Source organism: Crocodylus siamensis, chromosome 5 (assembly GCF_052110815.1).
Source record: "Crocodylus siamensis isolate JL-2025a chromosome 5, ASM5211081v1, whole genome shotgun sequence".
NCBI classification, from domain to species: Eukaryota; Metazoa; Chordata; order Crocodylia; family Crocodylidae; genus Crocodylus; species Crocodylus siamensis.
In genome coordinates this window covers 161,927,570-161,945,270 of record NC_143399.1, presented here as the reverse complement: position 1 = coordinate 161,945,270, position 17,701 = coordinate 161,927,570, and positions in this window count along the sequence as shown.

Sequence of the window (17,701 nt, the reverse complement as noted above, 5' to 3'; positions counted from 1 at the left end):
TATAATCCTATAAAAAAGTGCTATAAAACATGCATGGAGCATTTACTTACACACCCATAGATTATATGTCATTAATGGAAGGCAAATGTGTTTGTATATAACATTTGCAAATATATTTTGGATCCAGTGGGATAAACTTCTAGAAGCATTCCTTACTACATTTTTTTTTTTTTTTTTTTCCTGTCCTGAATCTCTTGGCATACAAACAAAATATGGCCAACGTTATCCCCACTGAGCTGGTACATGTGAATTAAATAGTGGTTGAGTGGGCTTACTGAGCAAAAGACTTAAGGGTGGGATTTCCAAAGTATTTAGGTGTCTGGTTCCTATGACTTTTTAAATCAAAGTCACTTAATGCCAATTTAATGTGCCAATTTAATGTGCATTACATGTTTATTGCATTTTTAATGGTTGAACAATCAGTTAGTTATTTTCCTAAAGGAGAGTTTAAAAGTACAAATGCAAATCAATAAATATCAATTAATTCAAAGCTGCTTTTTAAACTTACTTTAAAATATAATTCTAACTCTTAAATCCAATGCACCTTTCTGGTGAAAGCAGAATACTTACAAAATTGATTAAGTGGATTAGCAGCCGCATGAGATCTTTTCAGGTTCTAGCTTTTGTTTTATAGAAGGTATTGTTCAGTTATGTCCACTTCCCCCCCCCCCCCATTGTTTCCTCCTGTGCTCCTACAGGTGGGCTGGAGAGCAGCTAAGGGCCATTCTTTCCAGGAACAACCTTTCTGCTGTTCTGGGAGGATTATAAAATCATAAGAGTATAGTCTGAAAGGGACCTCCAGAAGTTATCTGCTCAAGCCCCTGCCTGAGGCAGGACCATCCATATCCAAACCATCCCAAGCAAATCTTTGTCTGACCTTATTAAAACTACATGCACAATCATGAACATAACCTCCATGTATAGCTTCTTCACCTGCCATAGACATAGCAGGGGAACAGTGGTTCCCACTACAGGAAAATGCTCCTGCTAATCAGCTGATAGCAAAGGGAGGTTATTCTGCTGCAGTAGGACCAGTCCTTCAATCTTATGCCATTCCCTTGCCTCACTACCTGGATGGCATTTCAATTGGAACTCAAACCAAAAATGCATCTCACAATTCTACAACTTCCGTGTTGGAACTGCTGCAAGCACACAATTTGTAATAAATACTAGGATGTTCCATGTTCACTTTCATGATATTTCATCAGGTGTTGCTCGTGTCTAGACAGACATTTTCAGAATCAAACTGAGGGTGACTATATCTGCAGACACTGCTGGCAGAAGTGATGGAAAGGACAAAAGAACTTTTCTAAAACCAATATATTTGAATGGAGAAATAAGCCAGAAGGTGGATTGACTGAGCAGAAACTGATCCTGAAAGATGCACTGAGCTAGAGCGGTAGAGCCTGCAGAAGGAAAGGGAGCTTCAGTTGGGGGAACTATGGATGAAGCTTATGAACGGTGACCACAAAAACAGAATTTGAGCTGGAGATGGAGACACTGAGAAGTTCTAGTCTTCCTGAAACAATAAGTCTAAGGTCAGGATCAGCCCAAATCTTTGGGGTAGATGGATCCTAAACTACTGCCCCCAGTTAATGAGGAAAGGAAGAAGGTAGGGGGTAAGTCTTACACTAGCTAATGACCCTACTAGTTCCTCAGCCCAGTAGAAGACTTCTGGGGAAAGTGGTAGATCCCAGGAAATCTCTCGAGTGTTTAGTGGATCCACACTTGAAAACTCCTCCATATCCTGAGTTGATGAGGAAAGAGAATAGATCCCAGTCAAAAGACTTGGGTGCTAAGGGAGGTCAGTCAAGGTCCTCACTAAGCAATCGGCCAGAGTTCTTGCTAAGGAACATGGATCGTACTCAAGAGGCCAGGGATAATGGCAAGGTGTGTTTGGAGTGGAAGAATTTAGGAGCCCAAGTCTATGATATCCAGGAAGGGATGGTCAGAAAGGAGTTTTATGTCCCTGGCAAGACAGTAACAGCCTTTGAACAGGGAGAAGTAGAAACTGCAAATAGCAGCTAGTGCTGTGTTGGCAATAGGGCTGGTGCAGAAATCCCCTTAGAAGTGTGGGTGGACATGCAATACCCCAGAAAACTACTGGGGCAACCCACCATGACAAGGACTGCAAACATAGTTTGCTTGTTGCTGGCCATCAGTAACCTCAGTTTCCCTCCCTTCTTCACAAAGAGTTGGTGCTGACAGCTTCCAGCAAGGGGAAGCTGCAGGGTTAGCCCTGCAGGCGGAGATCACTAATTCTCTGATTTGAAGATGCAGTTTATGCAGGAGCAGAGAGTAAACCCCTCTCCACACAGCTTGAGGCATATCTCTGAGTCCTGACCCAGAATCCTGAAAAGTTTCCTGGTGAAGGGGTGCAGGTAGCAGGAACCCAAGCAAAAATATGTAAGTAGAGGATGGAGGATACTCGGGTGAACCACTTGGGAGTACAGAACTACTGCAGCAGGAACACAATTGCCCTATTGATGGGCACATGAAGACTTTCTTGGTCTCAAGCAAAGGGCAGTAGCAAACCTTAGGAGAGGATGTTTGTTTACAGTTGGACTTGGGACTCTCTGTATTCAGAGTGTTACTGTTTAAATTTTTGAGCTATTTTTGAGGCTTCTCAGTCAAAGGTTGGCTGTAGTGCATCATTATCTACATCAGAGACAACACTATCTACAGCAGCAGCCTAGAAGAGCACCCAAGTCACAGGATTGAAGTACCAGAGAGGCATAGGTAAAAGTTTACTTTTCAAAGTATTTTTGAAATGTCAATCTAGTTTAAATGTCAAAAAGTCTCTTACTGTGTTTTGAGGGCAATTGAGGTACAATGCTTAGATTAAACAGGTCTTCCAGGTCCTCCAGTTGACTGCTGCAGTGAAGAGGTTGGTAAAGTTGTCTTAGATACAGAAGGAGGTGTCTCTTTACCCTGTGTATTTTCTGGAACATTTGGTAACCTTGGGCCTCTAGGCATCGCAGAACTATCAGGTCCCAAAAACAGCAAAGGCTGTCCAGGCTGTGTCACACTTATATGCATTTGTCACCCCAGGGGAGATGGAAGCCTGGGCCTGGCAGCAGGTGGTGGAGGCTAGTCCTTCACTGATTTCCCCATACCGTTATATTTAGTTTTATTGGGTTCCTGTTTAGTCCCTGTGTTAAATACTGTATTTTTGTAACAGTTTCATTGGGAGTGTGCTCCTGAGAGGGCTGTGGAGGAGAGAAAAAGTACCGTACTGCTAGGGAGCATGTAACTGTTCCAGGAAGCTTGGAGGCAATGGGGCTTGCACAGTAAAGACTTTGTTTGGATCAGAGTCATCTACTATAATGTCTGGGATGTCAGCACTGACACCCCTCCCTCCTGCCTTGAAAAGGAAAACACTCTTCCTTTGAAGGAGCCCTCTGAGGTTAGGGTACCATGATTTGTGGGACAAAGAAGAGGCAGGGTCTTGACCCAGAGGCTTGCCCCTCAAGAGGGCATGCTAGGACCTTACAGAAGAGGGAGAGCAGGCATGACTTTTTCTTAGGGAGCTCCAAGGCAGAGCTTCCCCTGAAAGGGGGTGTGCTCCATGACAGATGAGCCTAGGTATCTGGTTACAATATGCACAAAAACTGTGGGTAGTAATCACAATTTTCCTGTAATCAAAAAATGGCCAGAATCTAGTTCAGTTATGCACAGCAATGTATGAGCTCTCGACATGCCAGATTTCACCTCTATTGAAGAAAGGGTTTTAGTGGGACTAAAAAAGTAGTGGTCTGAAGATGGTATATTTTTCTCTTCAGCTGTAGTAAATTTCAAATTAAATGGAATTTATAACTTGTCCTGTTTTTCACCCTTTGTAGTACAGCTGTTTGAAGTCAAGCTACAACTTGAAAACTGTATGTGATCAGTATATCCCAGATGAATGTGCTTATATTTATAACCATTTAGGTTTAGATCCCAAAATATAACTTGAAGTAGGAGAGACAGAATATACTTCAGATGTTTATGAAGGCCATCTTGAATCTCAATGTTGTTTCATCCAATGTGCTTTTTATGGTACTGACGTTAAATGTACTTGACATAAATAGCTGAGTATCAAGATGAATAATATGTTATGTGCTGTCTATTTCCTTCCCATTTTTGACTAACTCATTCAGCTCCTCCTTCAAATAGAAATCATGCTGCAAGACCATTCTGGGTATGGCAGAAAAATCACAGAAGTGCATAAACAGTATACCAGCCTGTACCATTCTCTCCCTTCCTTCTCCTTGTCTTATTGCCCTTCATAAATTTCCATTTCTCTCTCAAATCTTCCTGTAGTTAAGGAAGAAGTACCTAAAGCCTATCATAGCAGATCTCCAACAGACTTCATGCAATCAGCTTGTCTAAAAAACTCTTGGTTAGTATGATGATGGTGATTGCCAGTATAAAACTGCATGCTCTCATGTCAATGACTGCTTTCTAGTATAGTAAGAATGTGCTTCTGTTGGCATCTTCAAAATGAATTCTGACTATTTCATTTTATTTATGAACTATGCTCACAGCATCTCTTCCACTTGACCAAAGGTGGGCCACAAATCTACATTCCTTTTTCCGGTAACTGCTTTAACCAGTGCTTCCTGCCTGATTTTAATACAAAGTATTTGCTGTCGGTTCAGTTCTGTAGTAACAGGTGGTGTTCTGCATGTTACCAAGACAAATTTGCACAGGGGAAGCACTTCTTTATGTGAAAGTAGAATGCCTAGTACAATAAGACCCCAAACTGGCTTGGCATATGGTGAGAACTAATACCAATAATAATGGTAGTCATCTAATTAGTATATAGAGATATACTTATGGAAAGGGTCACGATGAACATCATTCTCAGGTCTTGATAGAAGAGCTGCTCTGGGGGCACTCAAAAAAAAAAAAAAAAAAAAAAAAGGATGAAATAGGTATTGCCTTTGGAGAATATTATGCACAGATGAATGCTATAAACACCTGGTAAAACCACAACCCCCTTAAACTAAGTTCCTAATAGTAGTCAGTGAACATCTTTCACATTGAAAATATCCCAGTGGTTAGATACTACCTAATGGAAGCCTCTTGGACTGAGAAATCACCTTGCAGGTCAGGACAGCTTCTCCTTGGAAGTTTCTAATGTTGACCCATAAATATGTTTGACTTTCCTCCTGTTTTTGGTTGTTTGGTACCTGTTTTAAAAAAAAAACAAAAAAAAAAACCGGAAATGTGGGAGCATGGAAAAAAATCTTTTAAGTCAAGAAAATACCGTTTTAAAAAAAATAATTAATTTTATTCTGATTAATGTAATTACCTGACACTTCTTATCAGAATACTAGGATTTAAAAAGTCAATTAGACTGAAATTTAAGCTTCCGGAACTGGTGGGGAAAATGCCGTGGATTGCCTTTTTAAAAGTTTGACTGCTTTTATTTTTTCTTTCCATTTGTGGCAGAAAGGATGCCATTGGCCTCAGTGAAAAATAGCGTGGCCAAGACTGTATGCTTATGAAAAATTTCAGTCAGGATTCATAGATGTTAGGGTCTGAATAGACCTCAACAGATCAAGTCCAACCCCCTGCAGGAAGAGCACTGGAGTGAGATGACCCTAGCTAGGTGCTTGTCTAGTCTCTTCTTGAAGACCCCCAAGGAAAGGGAGAGCACCACCTCCCTTGGAAGCCCATTTCAAATTCTGGCACCCTTACTATGAAGAAATTCTTCCTAATGTCCAACCTAAATCTGCTCTCTGTTGACTTGTTGCCATTGTTCCTAGTTACTCCAGGGGGTGCCCTAGTAAATAGAGCATTTCCTATACCCTGCTGCCCTCCCCTGATGAATTTATAGGCAGCCACAAGATCACCTCTCAGCCTTCTCTTGCAACAGCTGAAGAAATCCAGGTCCCTCATCTCTCCCCATAGGGCTTTGCCTGCAGGCCTCTGACCATATGAGTGGCCTCCAAACCCTCTAGATTCTCTGCATCTCTCTTGAAGTGTGGCGCCCAAAACTGGATGCAGTACTCCAACTGCGGCCTGACCAGTGCCGTTTAGAGGGGAAGCGTCACCTCCCTGGACCTGTTCATCATGCATCTGCTAACGCATAATCGAGTGTGGTTAGCCTTGTTGATCACTGTCATGTTGAAGACTCATGTTCATCTTGGAGTCAACTATGACTCCAAGATCGCTTTCTATTGCTGTGCTGCTGAGGTTATCCCCCAGCCTGTAAGTGTCAGTGGTTCTTTTTGCCCATGTTCAGCACTTTGCACTTTTCTTTGTTGAACTGCATCCTATTTCATTCTGCTCATTTTTCTGACCTGTCCAGATCAGCCTGGATCCATTCCTTACCCTCTGGTGTGTTAGCTTTGCACAGCCCTAAAAGTTTTGGATCATGATTTGGATTCAGAAATGATTCAGAGGCTGAATCTATGAATCCGAATCGAATTGCTGGAAGCTTTAGGCTTTCCGAATCAATTCAGAGCTTCTGAATCAATTCGGAAAAGATTGTGATTTGGCCATGGGGGATCAATGAAATATCTATAACTTTGTTGTCTTTCGGCTGATTCAGATGAACCTTGAAGGGATGGTAGCCTCTGCCGAGAGAAGAACATGTGCCAAGTTTCAAGGTGATAGGTGCAGGGATTTCTGGGAAAATGCCCCTCAAAGTCCTGAAAGCAAAACCTGTGTCACGTGTGTGTTAAGCCACAGCAGGGTCAAAACTGCGTGGGTGGTAACTCTTGCTGAGGCCACAACGGCTGCCAAATTTCAAGGAGATAGGTGCAGGGGTTTGCAGAAACTGCACCTCAAGCTGTAGACAAGCAAAACTCGTGGCATGGGTGACGCTGTGTGTGTTAAGGTGCAGTGGGGTGAAAGCTGCAAGCCTGCCTAGGCCCTGCTGTGGCCATGAAGCCTGCCAGCTGTCAAGGAGATGGGTGTAGGGGCTTCTGGGTTCTAGGCCCTGCACCTCTAGCTGCTGACAGGCAAAACTATGATCCAATTGGGGGATTTGTCTTGGTCTGTGTTTAGGAAGAGAGATGCAAAGAGCTCACTGAAGAGCTCAGCTTTGTCCCCCCCTCTGTCACCAATTACCTCAGTTTGTCTTGATTCATGGTAGAGGTGATATCTTTTATTAGACCAACTAGATTTTTTGCAACACAAAATCTTTAATTACAAACTTTTGGGCACAAACACCCTTCTTCAGGCATGGGAGAAAAGATGTGTAAAAGTGATCTTGGGTAGTAATGGAAGTTCATACTCCATAGGAGAGTTGAAGGTGTGGTAAAATCTCCTTTTTTGGAACAGCTCATCATTTTAGATGCAGGTTAGGCTCAGAGACAGTTGGAAGTGTGTTTACCTCAAAGTTGTTTGGTGGTAAGCAGAAAAAATCCACTCTCACTATTTTTAGGTAAAGAAGTTTGTCCCCACCAGGCTATCCTGGGCAGAGATTCTGGTTAATACTGAAGTGTTAAGGGCCCTGCACATTCCACTTGCTCTTTAGTATTAGAATGACTGAAAACAGGCGTGTGTGTGTGTGTGTGTGTGTGTGTGTCTGCCTTAACAAACGGAGCACAAATATGCTTCCAATAACATGTACTGCTCCTTTCTTTCAATAGATGGTGCCATATACTTATTACATGCATTAAAGCCAGCAACATTATTAATAACTGAGGGTGTTTACATTAACTTGTCCTCTCATCCAGCAGAATGTTACATAATATTAACATGTTTTTAGAATATTTCTTTCCTTTTTTTTTCAGGGAACCAAGAGTACTTTTTTGTTCCTTCAGGATAAAGTATGAAATACATTTGTAGATACTGAAATCCTCATCTGTTGTTCTCGCTATGGTTCATCTACAATTGACAGAAGACTCTCACAACTAATCAAAAAGTTGTGTTGACAGCATTATTGATGTCGTGTATTAATTTTGAACAATGATTTAAACTACGGCTGCTTCTTCGGTGCTTTTAAATTTGAATTGTAAGGTGAATAATTTAAATAATCCATCTTAATGCCATTAATTCATTAATAATAAGTTACATTAAAATGTGAAGTGCTTCATGCTTCTCAGAAAAATACATTGATGCACCTAACTTTTTTATTCTTCCTCTAAGTTTTCAGAATAGTAGTAGCTGATTTTGCACTTAAGTATTCTCATATTCATAAGTCTGTTTTAAAATCTAAAAAATCTGTGTGTGTTTCAACAGCTAACACTGGTGTGGTATTTCTATCTAAACTGCATTTTTTTTATTTATTTATTTATTTTAATCTGAAAAATTCTGTGCCAAAAGGGCTGTAGGGATTTGTATCTCTGTCTAAATCAAGTTGTGAAATTTTGCTCAGTTTGGGGGCAAAATTAGTTCATTTTTTTTGCTCTCACACAAACCAAGCCCTGACGGTCAAATCTAATTCATTCTTGTTTGTCACCAGGAATCATGACCAAACCAAGATGTATCAATCTTTACTCGTACAACACAAGTTAAGTTGCAAATATGAGCCTTGCATTCTGCCCTAAAGAGACCAACAGAGGCTGGCATTAAGAGTTCCAAACAGTTTTCATGGCTTATGAACATTATTGTAATGCAGTATTATTGGCAATTGCATTATCTCGCCATATAACTAGAGCTACTTTCTGGTACCTTTTTCCCTGAATCTGATTCATGAGAATAAGCTAGCTTTTAGTCCTTTAAGTTTTATCAGCATGGCAGTTGATTTCCATTCCGGTCACTCAACTTGTGATTTATTCTCCTCTGCGGCATGCTCTTGCAGTTTGTGCATCAGTTGCTGTTCTGTAAAACAGGGGTAATAACACTTTCTTTCTCTTGTGTACTGTATTTAATGTTCTAGTTTTTGGGGTTTTTTAAGGAGCATATTTATGTATTCCAAGCCAAATCAATTCCAAATCTGAGTCATTCAAGAACCATATGTGGCCCTACTACTGGAAAACATCCTCCAACCCCCCTGGGTCTTCAGATATTTAAGTCTTGTGGGACAACACTTTTTGTATTACTATGTGTAGAGCCTCCTAACAGAGGACCACTTTCAGTAGGCTGCTCTGCATGCTCATGCAGATGGAATTTCTGTTGAGCCTCTTTCATTGTATGGGAAGGTAGGCTGTATTATGTAGACCTTTTCTATTACTTAAATAGCACTATGATGTTCCATAAAATACCTAGTTTATTTTTAGGGTATGGAAACAATAGGAAGGGGAGGAGTCAACTTTGGGATAAGTGAGGCCAGTAACAACAGGTACCACATTAGCATAAACTTTAAGTTGATACATGTACATCATCTCCAGCAGATGCTGCATGCCAGATTGTTATTGCATATTAAGAGCGCACACTTCACCTGGGTTGAGGATTTGTCTGGATATCGTCTCAAAATATTACAGTTTCTATGACATGCAACAATTTTGGAAAACTTGCAAATTGAAAATGCGGACAGAAGCCTTGTGTTCCAGGGACCAAGAACATACCCCCTGCAGTGCCACAAAAGTTTGCAGACACTAGGATGCATGCCCAGATAGCCACTTGATTTATAATTAAATTATGAATGCAGAAAAGGTTTTTTACTCCTGTGGATGTTCGTCAGTCCTGATTAAAATTTTATGGCAAGCATATGAGGTTTTTAAGGGTTTGGGGGTTTTTTTTAAGATTAAGAAATTAAAACAGGGCTTAGAGATTTACTCTCTTTTTTTTTTAAGCCCATTGTTTAAGAGTCAAAAGCAAGATTCAGCAGTTTCTAGTTTTCAATTCTGTTTTCAAATCTTTAGGCAACACTTCAGAATGGTAATGAATTTCTGGAGACAAACTTGATTTCTGTACTTTGTATGTTGAAACAAACTATAGAATTAGGTTGTGGCTAACTCCATAGATAATTTTGTTCCAATGTGTTTTGGAGACTGAATTTGGGACAGATTGTTCAGTATATCACTACCAGCAACATTATCTGTAAAAGATGATAAAAAGGTAACTTTTTAAAAATACCAAACAAATTTTTTTAAAAATATTTTGACTGAGTAATTTTTTCCAGGAGTATATTTGTAATTTTCCGTGCTGATCCTTAGCCAGATGCTTTGATTTTCCTGGCCTGCTTGCACTATCCACTGGCTTTCGGGTTGATGGTTTAGCCAATGGCATTGATCCTTAAAGCTACCAAGTGTTCTCTCCTGCCACGTCTTTCATGAAAAATAGTTAAGGGAGGAAGACCCATCTCTACTCCGCTTCGGTTTCTTATAGGTCACGTGTAGCATCATTGGGCCTGGACTGCAGGCCCTACACTGCACCTAGCACCAACCTGATGGTGTGTTGTCCCTTTGGGGTAGGTTTTGTTTCAAATCAGTCTCGCTCTTGTACTCCTTTTGCTGAAGGGGAAGCACCGAATCTATCAGTCTCTGTTTGGCTACAAAGTCCATACATAGTCTTTCTAGACTTTCTGGGTTCAGTCAATCCTGATTCACTTGTCAGACACATCGGGGCTGAGACACACTACTAAGTGGACTATCAAACCTTCTTTCACTCACGGTTTTGTCCTTTTATCTATTTTTTCTCCCTCAGTTTCATTGTTGCTCCAGTTCTGGCCGTCTTCAGCAGGCATCCAAGTCTGCTTCAACGGTAAGTACTCTTACTCCTTCAAGTCAGCTCTGTGGCATTGCCTTTCAGAATTAGGCTTCCACCAGTTACCCCCATGGGGGCAAACCACCTCACAGTGCCACTTTTTGCTGGTGTGGGAAACTCACTCCCGGTCCGCCCCCTCCCCCCATGATACTGCTCCGTGTTGGTTTTAAACCCGCGTCTTGGTTCCGACTGACAAATGGCTGCCGGCACTCGCATACTGGCACTGGATGTTCTTTAATTTGAATTGTTGATCTCGTGCCTCCGGTAAGTTGTCCTTCGTGGTGGCCCCCATCACCCTTCCACAACTATATAGTACGTTAAAATAATGTACTTCAGGAGTACATTGTATTAAAAAGTGTATGGAGTGATATCTAGTCTGAAGATTGAATTGAGTCGGTGCAAAATAGATCAGAAATGAATGTAAAAAAATAGATCTCCTTGCACATTTGTTTTTCTGATGAGACTCCTAAAAGTAGGTTGCTGTCTTTGGATATGAACTATATAACATACTGTCACCAGAACAGCTAGATTTATAAGCCTTTCTATTCACTTCTAAATCCATTATTCATGAATCTCCCTGTTTGTAATCTCAAATGGTACATGTTAGTACTGTATAATCTGAAACATAATATATATTTAAAACTCTCACTCTGACGCATTTGAAATGTGTAAGGCAATGAAACCTTGAAGCAGCTTCAGCAATAGCACATGTGCCTCTGAGACACAATCCATAGTTTATTGTTTTTCAATGCAAATTTGACTGTTTGCAACTCCTCTTACTACTTTATTTAATAGTTTGAACTACATATCTGTCATATATAATACTGTCCTTTTACTGCACATTTATTATTGAATATTATTCTAGTTAATATACATTGCAGTGGTGTTCTTGCCTTTTGCAGAAAACTTTGATTTAGCAAGTCTTTTGATACTGTTTCCCACAGTGTTCTCATTAACAAACTAAGGGAATTCACACTAGATGTATCCACCTACTGTAAGGTAGATCTACAACTGGTTGGATCATTGTGCTCAATAGTTCATTGTCTAGTTGGGAAGAGGTATGGTATCAAATGGGGATCCCCAGGTTTCCGTCTTGGGTTCAGTATAGTTTAACATCTTTGTTAATCATTATGCTGATGGGACTGAGTGCATGTTTAGCAAATTTAGATAGAGTTGCAGATACTCTGGACAGTAGGACTAGGATCTAGAATGGCCTGGATATATTGGGAAAATAACCTGAAATTGACCAGATTAAATTCAGCTAGGACAAGTGCTAAATCCTGCACTTGGGATGGAATAATCACATGCACAAATACACACTGGGGAATGACCACCAAAGCTACAACACTGCAAAGAAGGATGTGGGGGTTACAGTGGACCATAAACTGAGTATGAGCCAAAAATATAAATAATCATAGAGAGTATTTACTTTTTAGCAGAACAATTTTTATTATTTAAAATTTTTATAATTTTAGTTCAGCGATTTTCCTAAATGGTGGTCCAGAATCTTGGATAGTGGTTTGCAGTTGGCTCATAGGTTGCATTGAGGTCTCCCTTTTAATTTTATCTTTGGTGGTAAGAGTACATGGTGGTTCTGAAGAGGTCTTCCAGTTGACTAGTTTGTTGTCAGCATCAGCCTGTGAAAGTTCGTACTCTATATACTAATTTGAACCTTATACATTAACAAATATATTGTAACAGACTGCCAATGTGGGCTCACCAGATTGACTTGAGATACTTACTTACCCTGGGCTATAAACAGTGCTGATGACTCTGAGTGACCCCAAGGGTGGAGCAGGGGAGCCTTGCCCTGTGGTAAAGAAGCCAGTCGAAAGAAGGGGTTTTTAATTCCCTCATTTGCATGGAAGGGGATGGCTGGAGTTGGGGGCCAGTGACCCTGAGCCCTGGTTGACTGGTTTGCAAGCCAAAGAGCGATTCCCAGAGGTGATGAAAGCAGCAGCTGAACTGGCATGGGGGGCTGCTGACAGCGACTCCAGGGAACAATGCAGGAGGCCTAAGAAGAGCTGGGGTGAGCTGACCCAGTAGAGGGATCAGAGAGACCCCTCTGAAGATCCTCAAAGGCCCTGGGAGAAGAAGGCAGCAGCAGTTGGCTCTGCCTCCAGCCCTGCAGCAGAGAGGGAGCAGTAGCCAGGGCTTGGGGCAGAGAGCTGGTGCCCCAAGGCCCCATCACAATGTGCTGGACGTGCCAGGCATCTCGGAGGCTAGTGGTGGCAGTCAGCCCCCCACTCCACTGTAAAGAAGAAGCAGTGGCCAGGAGCATAGGCGGCATCCTTATCCAGAGCAGGGGAGCTGGACCGGTGAGTTGAGGAAACCTCTTACCTTCCCTGGGGAAGCGGGACAGCAGCAGGCAAGGCATTGGGGTCCTGAGGAGCAGCAGAGTGCCAGGACAAGGGTCCCTGGCAGCTCGGAGCACAGGCCAGCTCTTGGAGCAGGATCGGCAAGCCATGATGCATTTGGGGAGCCCGGCCAGTCATCTGGAGCAAGGGTTTAGAGCAATGACCCCTGGGAGCTGCCTGTGCTGCTGACCCTCTGCCACTGACTGCCTCAGAGGGGACTCAGTCCTGTCCCTTATTCTGCAGCTGATAGTCATCGGTGGAGTCTGAGCTTTGTGCTTGGGTCATGCTGATTGCTGCAGGAGCCTACTTTGTTGCTTGTTGCTTGCCTCTTTGGTTGCCTCGGAGGGTCACCCTTCAGCCACTTTGAAGGGGTTGAGGTTTGATACAATTTGATTGATGCAGACCAGAAGAGCCTACACTGTTGCAGCCAGTTACCCTACCTGTGGTTCTTGAGTCAAGGGTTGACTAAGTCATTCTGGTTTGTTTTGTGATTCTGGTTATGCCATTTAAGTTCACTTGTAAATAACCTTTCCTATTCTTCTTTTATAAATAAAGTGTAAATAGTTAAATCAGTTAAATGTTAGACCTTCTTGGGACCATGGGCTGCTCTGTGGGAAGTAGGGGCCAGCTAGATAGTAAATTGGTGCTCCACTCACCACACCATCCATGATATTTGGTCGGGGGTGGCAACTATTGGGCTGCCACCCAGGTTACAATATATATAATAATACCTACTTTGGTTAATCTAAAAGGTTCAACTCTACCCTGGCTTCTAAGCAATTCATTGGCCTAGAAAGTTGAGGAACCACTGCTTTGATCAATCTATAAATTTGTACTTTGGGTTTAATGTAAGAAATAACAAAAGGCAGCTGCTGGACCCGCACGTGTTTTTTGGGGGGGAGGGGGGGAATAGTTTGGCCTTCTAGGCTGAGTACAGACAGTTTAAAAAGCCCAAGGCAGGATCAGACAGGCAGGGGGAGCAGAAACCCCCATCCCAGATGTCCCCTTTTAGTTGAGGTCTGCACAGTGTGGGAGTGCTCCACAGTGCAGGCAACCCAGCTTTCCTCCCTGTATCCTGGCTGGGTGATTGCCCCCACACAGGTCTCGGCCTCTTAGCCACAGGGGGGCAGGGACAGGGGGGGAATAGAGCCTCCTTCCCCAGCCATGGTTGCCCAGCTGGGATTTGCGCAGAGCAGGGGACCTGCAGTTGAGGCTTATTTCCCTGTAGCCTGGCTTTTCTCATCCCCCTGCCCACCTTTCTCATCTACCTTCCCATGCTCCAGCAGGGCTGGAGCTAGGGTCATCGACTAGCCTGGCTGGGGGGAGGAAAGCCAGGCTGTGTATGTGGAGGGGCAGGGGGGAAGTCCCCATTTGTGGGGCCTCTGTACTGTAGACCCCAACAGACTCCATTCCCTTCCTCTTCCTCTCCCCCATCCCGTGTACACCCCCCCAGGAGCCCCCATGTGCCCCCAGCAGCTGGGCTGTGGAGTGGGGGCTCTGCTTCTTCAGCTTTGTGTCACTCCAAGGACAAGACCAGCTGGGTTCCTCTGGACCACAGGGGAGAGAGTGGCTACCCACCTGCCCTGCATTGGGGTTTGGTTCGGGGATGTGCAAGGCATCCTGGGATGCTGGGGAACTGAGATTTAAGTTCAGATGGGAAGGGATCTGGGACAGAAGTTCAATAGACCAATTTAACCTAAATCAGTTAAGTCCATCATTGCATCTATCCAGGTTTATATTAAACTGGCTTCAGACATTTTGAAAGTGGCTTATGTGCACTGAACTTCTGTTCTGTTATAGATTTAAACTGGTTTCTGATCACTTAAATTGGTTTACGTGTAATTTCTGTTGCTAGCCCTGCTAACAGTGGTTTGACTCATGATCCTTCTCTTGCCTTCAACAGGTGCTGTACATTGCTTCATGGAAATAAGTGGCTACTCTTACTATCTGAAAACTGACTATCCTAAATTGTAACATCCTGATCTTCTGAAATTTGGATTTTTATTAACTGTTTTTATAAGCCTTTGAGCCTTTTGGTTAACAGCTAGAGCCATAATGCCACTAGCATTATAGAGCAGAACAATTGATAAAAAGATGTATAATTTAATTTGTCCATGTAATTCACAACTAGTGAACTACTTTAATAAATTTGTGTTACTTGATTTTTGGTGTTTCTAAATGCTTTTTTAAAGAGTGATCTAGGCCACTCTATACTTCATTAATACTCTGATACTGGATTATAACACTAGCTGTGAAATCTTGTGTGTGGCAATTTTGAGCAAATATACTACATGTTTATTTGCCCCACACAAGATTTCACAGCTAGTGATTATTGCAGTCATCAAAATGATATATTTCTAGGAATTCAGATTTCCGTTATATTGATGCCCACAAAAACACTCAACAGAAGTTAAGTAACTCGTGTTCTAAGACCACTGCTTTTTAGACTTAAAGGCTCCTGACAGATGTGGAAAAAAACAAACTGGCTCTTTACTTTCAGCTTGGCATGGTAGGAGCTGTCACTTGTTTCCATGCAGGAATGTAGACGGCAGTATAAGGGGGTTTCAGGGGCAGCCACAAGGGGAATTAAGTGTGTATATATACAAATGCCGGAAGCATGGGAAACAAGCAGGAGGAACTAGAACTCTTGTTTGTGAGCAATAACTTTGACCTAGTGGGACTACCTGAAACCTGGTGGAACTTTACTCATGACTGGGTGGTAGGAATAGAAAGCTATAGGTAGTATAGGAGAGAGAGAGGAGGGAGAAAAGAGAGGAACACCCCCTCCTATATCACAGAACAGTACACATCTTCCCTAATCAAATTGGGATCAGAGGATGGACAAACGGACTCTGTGGGTTAGGATCCCAGGGGGCTGGGGGGAAAGGGACCTGGTGATGGGGGTCTACTACAGGCCTCTGTACCAGGAGGATGAGCTAAATGGGGAATTTTCCAGGCAGCTCTCGGAGGCTGTGTGGTCTAGAGATATGGTAGTCATGGGGGACCTTAACTACCCAGACATATGCTGGGAGGAACAGTCAGCTAGATGTAACTTCTCATACAGGTTCTTAACCTGTATCCAGGACCTCCACCTGACACGGGAGGTAAGGAGTCCCACAAGGGGTAATGCCTTGCTCAACTTGGTGTTGGCCACAGGGGATGACCTGGTGGGGGATTTGAAGATTCAAGGCAACCTAGGGGACCTAGTGATCACCAAATGATAAAATTCACTATCCAGAGAAGGGCAGGCATTATACCCAGCAGGACACAGGTGCTAAACTTTAAAAAGGCTGACTTTAATTGGCTCAGGGAATTGGTTAGCAGGGTACTAGGAACCAAGAACCCAGATGCTTTGGGGGTCCAGGATGGCTGGTCATTCCTCAAGAAAACCATCCTTTGGGCTCGGAGTGAGATGATCTCATGGCAGAGAAAAGGGGGCAAAGGGGCCAGGAAGCCCCTTTGGTTAACCAGGGTCATCCAGGATACCTTAAGGGCAAAAAAAGCATACAGGAAATGGAAGCAGGGGGTAGCTAACAAGGAAGAGTACACTTCTTTGGCTCGAGCCTGCAGGGAGTCAGTCAGGAAGGCCAAGGCGGCTCTACAACTCAAGCTAGCAGCAGGGTGCAAGGACAATAAAAACCCTTTTTAGATGCATTGGGAGCAAAAAGAGGGTGCAGGGTAGCATAGGACCCCTACAGGATGGGCAGGGGGCTTAATGATGGATAGCAGGGACAAGGCAGAGCTCTTCAATGAGTTTCTTGCCTCTGTCGTCTTAAATAAGAATCTAGACTAACTCTCAATATGCATCACGGACACAACAAAGGGAACAACAGCCAACTAATGGTCAGCGCCGATATGGCGGAGAGTGGTGATGGATGGGTCTGTGTCAACCTGGAAAGATGTGTGCAGTGGATTCCCCCAGTTCTGGGGCCAATGCTGTTAAACATCTTCATCAGTGATCTGGATGAGGGGGTAGGAAGCACGCTGTCCAAGTCTGTGGATGACACACAAATATGGGGTGACGCTAACACCCTGGAGCGGAGGAACCAGATCCAGGCCGACCTAGATAAGTTGGGGAAGTGGGCAGAGAGCAACAGGATGCAATTCAGTAAGGACAAGTGCAAGGTGTGGCATCTAGGGAGGAAGAACTGCCATCATACCTACAGGCTGGGGGGCGACCTTCTCAGCTTCGCTGAGGCAGAAAGAGATCTTGGAGTCGCTGTTGACTCCAGGATGGACATGAGTCGTCAATGTGATGAAGTAGTTGGCTCAATTGCACCTTGTCGTGCATCCATAGGTGCGTCACAAGCAGGTCCAGGGAGGTGATTCTCCCTCTCGACGTGGCTCTGGTTAAGCCACAGCTGGAGTACTGTGTCCTGTTCTGGATGCTGCAGTTCAAGTGGGATGTGGACAACCTGGAGAGGGTCCAAAGCAGAGCCACTCATCTGATTAGAGACCTGCAGGGAAGGCCCTATAAGGAAAGGCTAAGGGACCTTAACCTCTTCAGTCTCTCCAAGAGAAGGCTGAAAGAGGATCTTGTAGTGGCATACAAATTCATAAGTGGAGAGCAACATGACGTAGGTGACAATCTGTTTACCTGGGCACCCCCTGGAACAACAAGGAACAATCGCCATAAGCTACTGGAGAGAAGGTTTAGACTGAACATCAGAAAAAAGCTCTTCATGGTCGGGGTTGCCAGGATCTGGAATAGGCTTCCTGGTGGTGCTCGCCCCATCCTTGGGGGTCTGCAAGAGGAG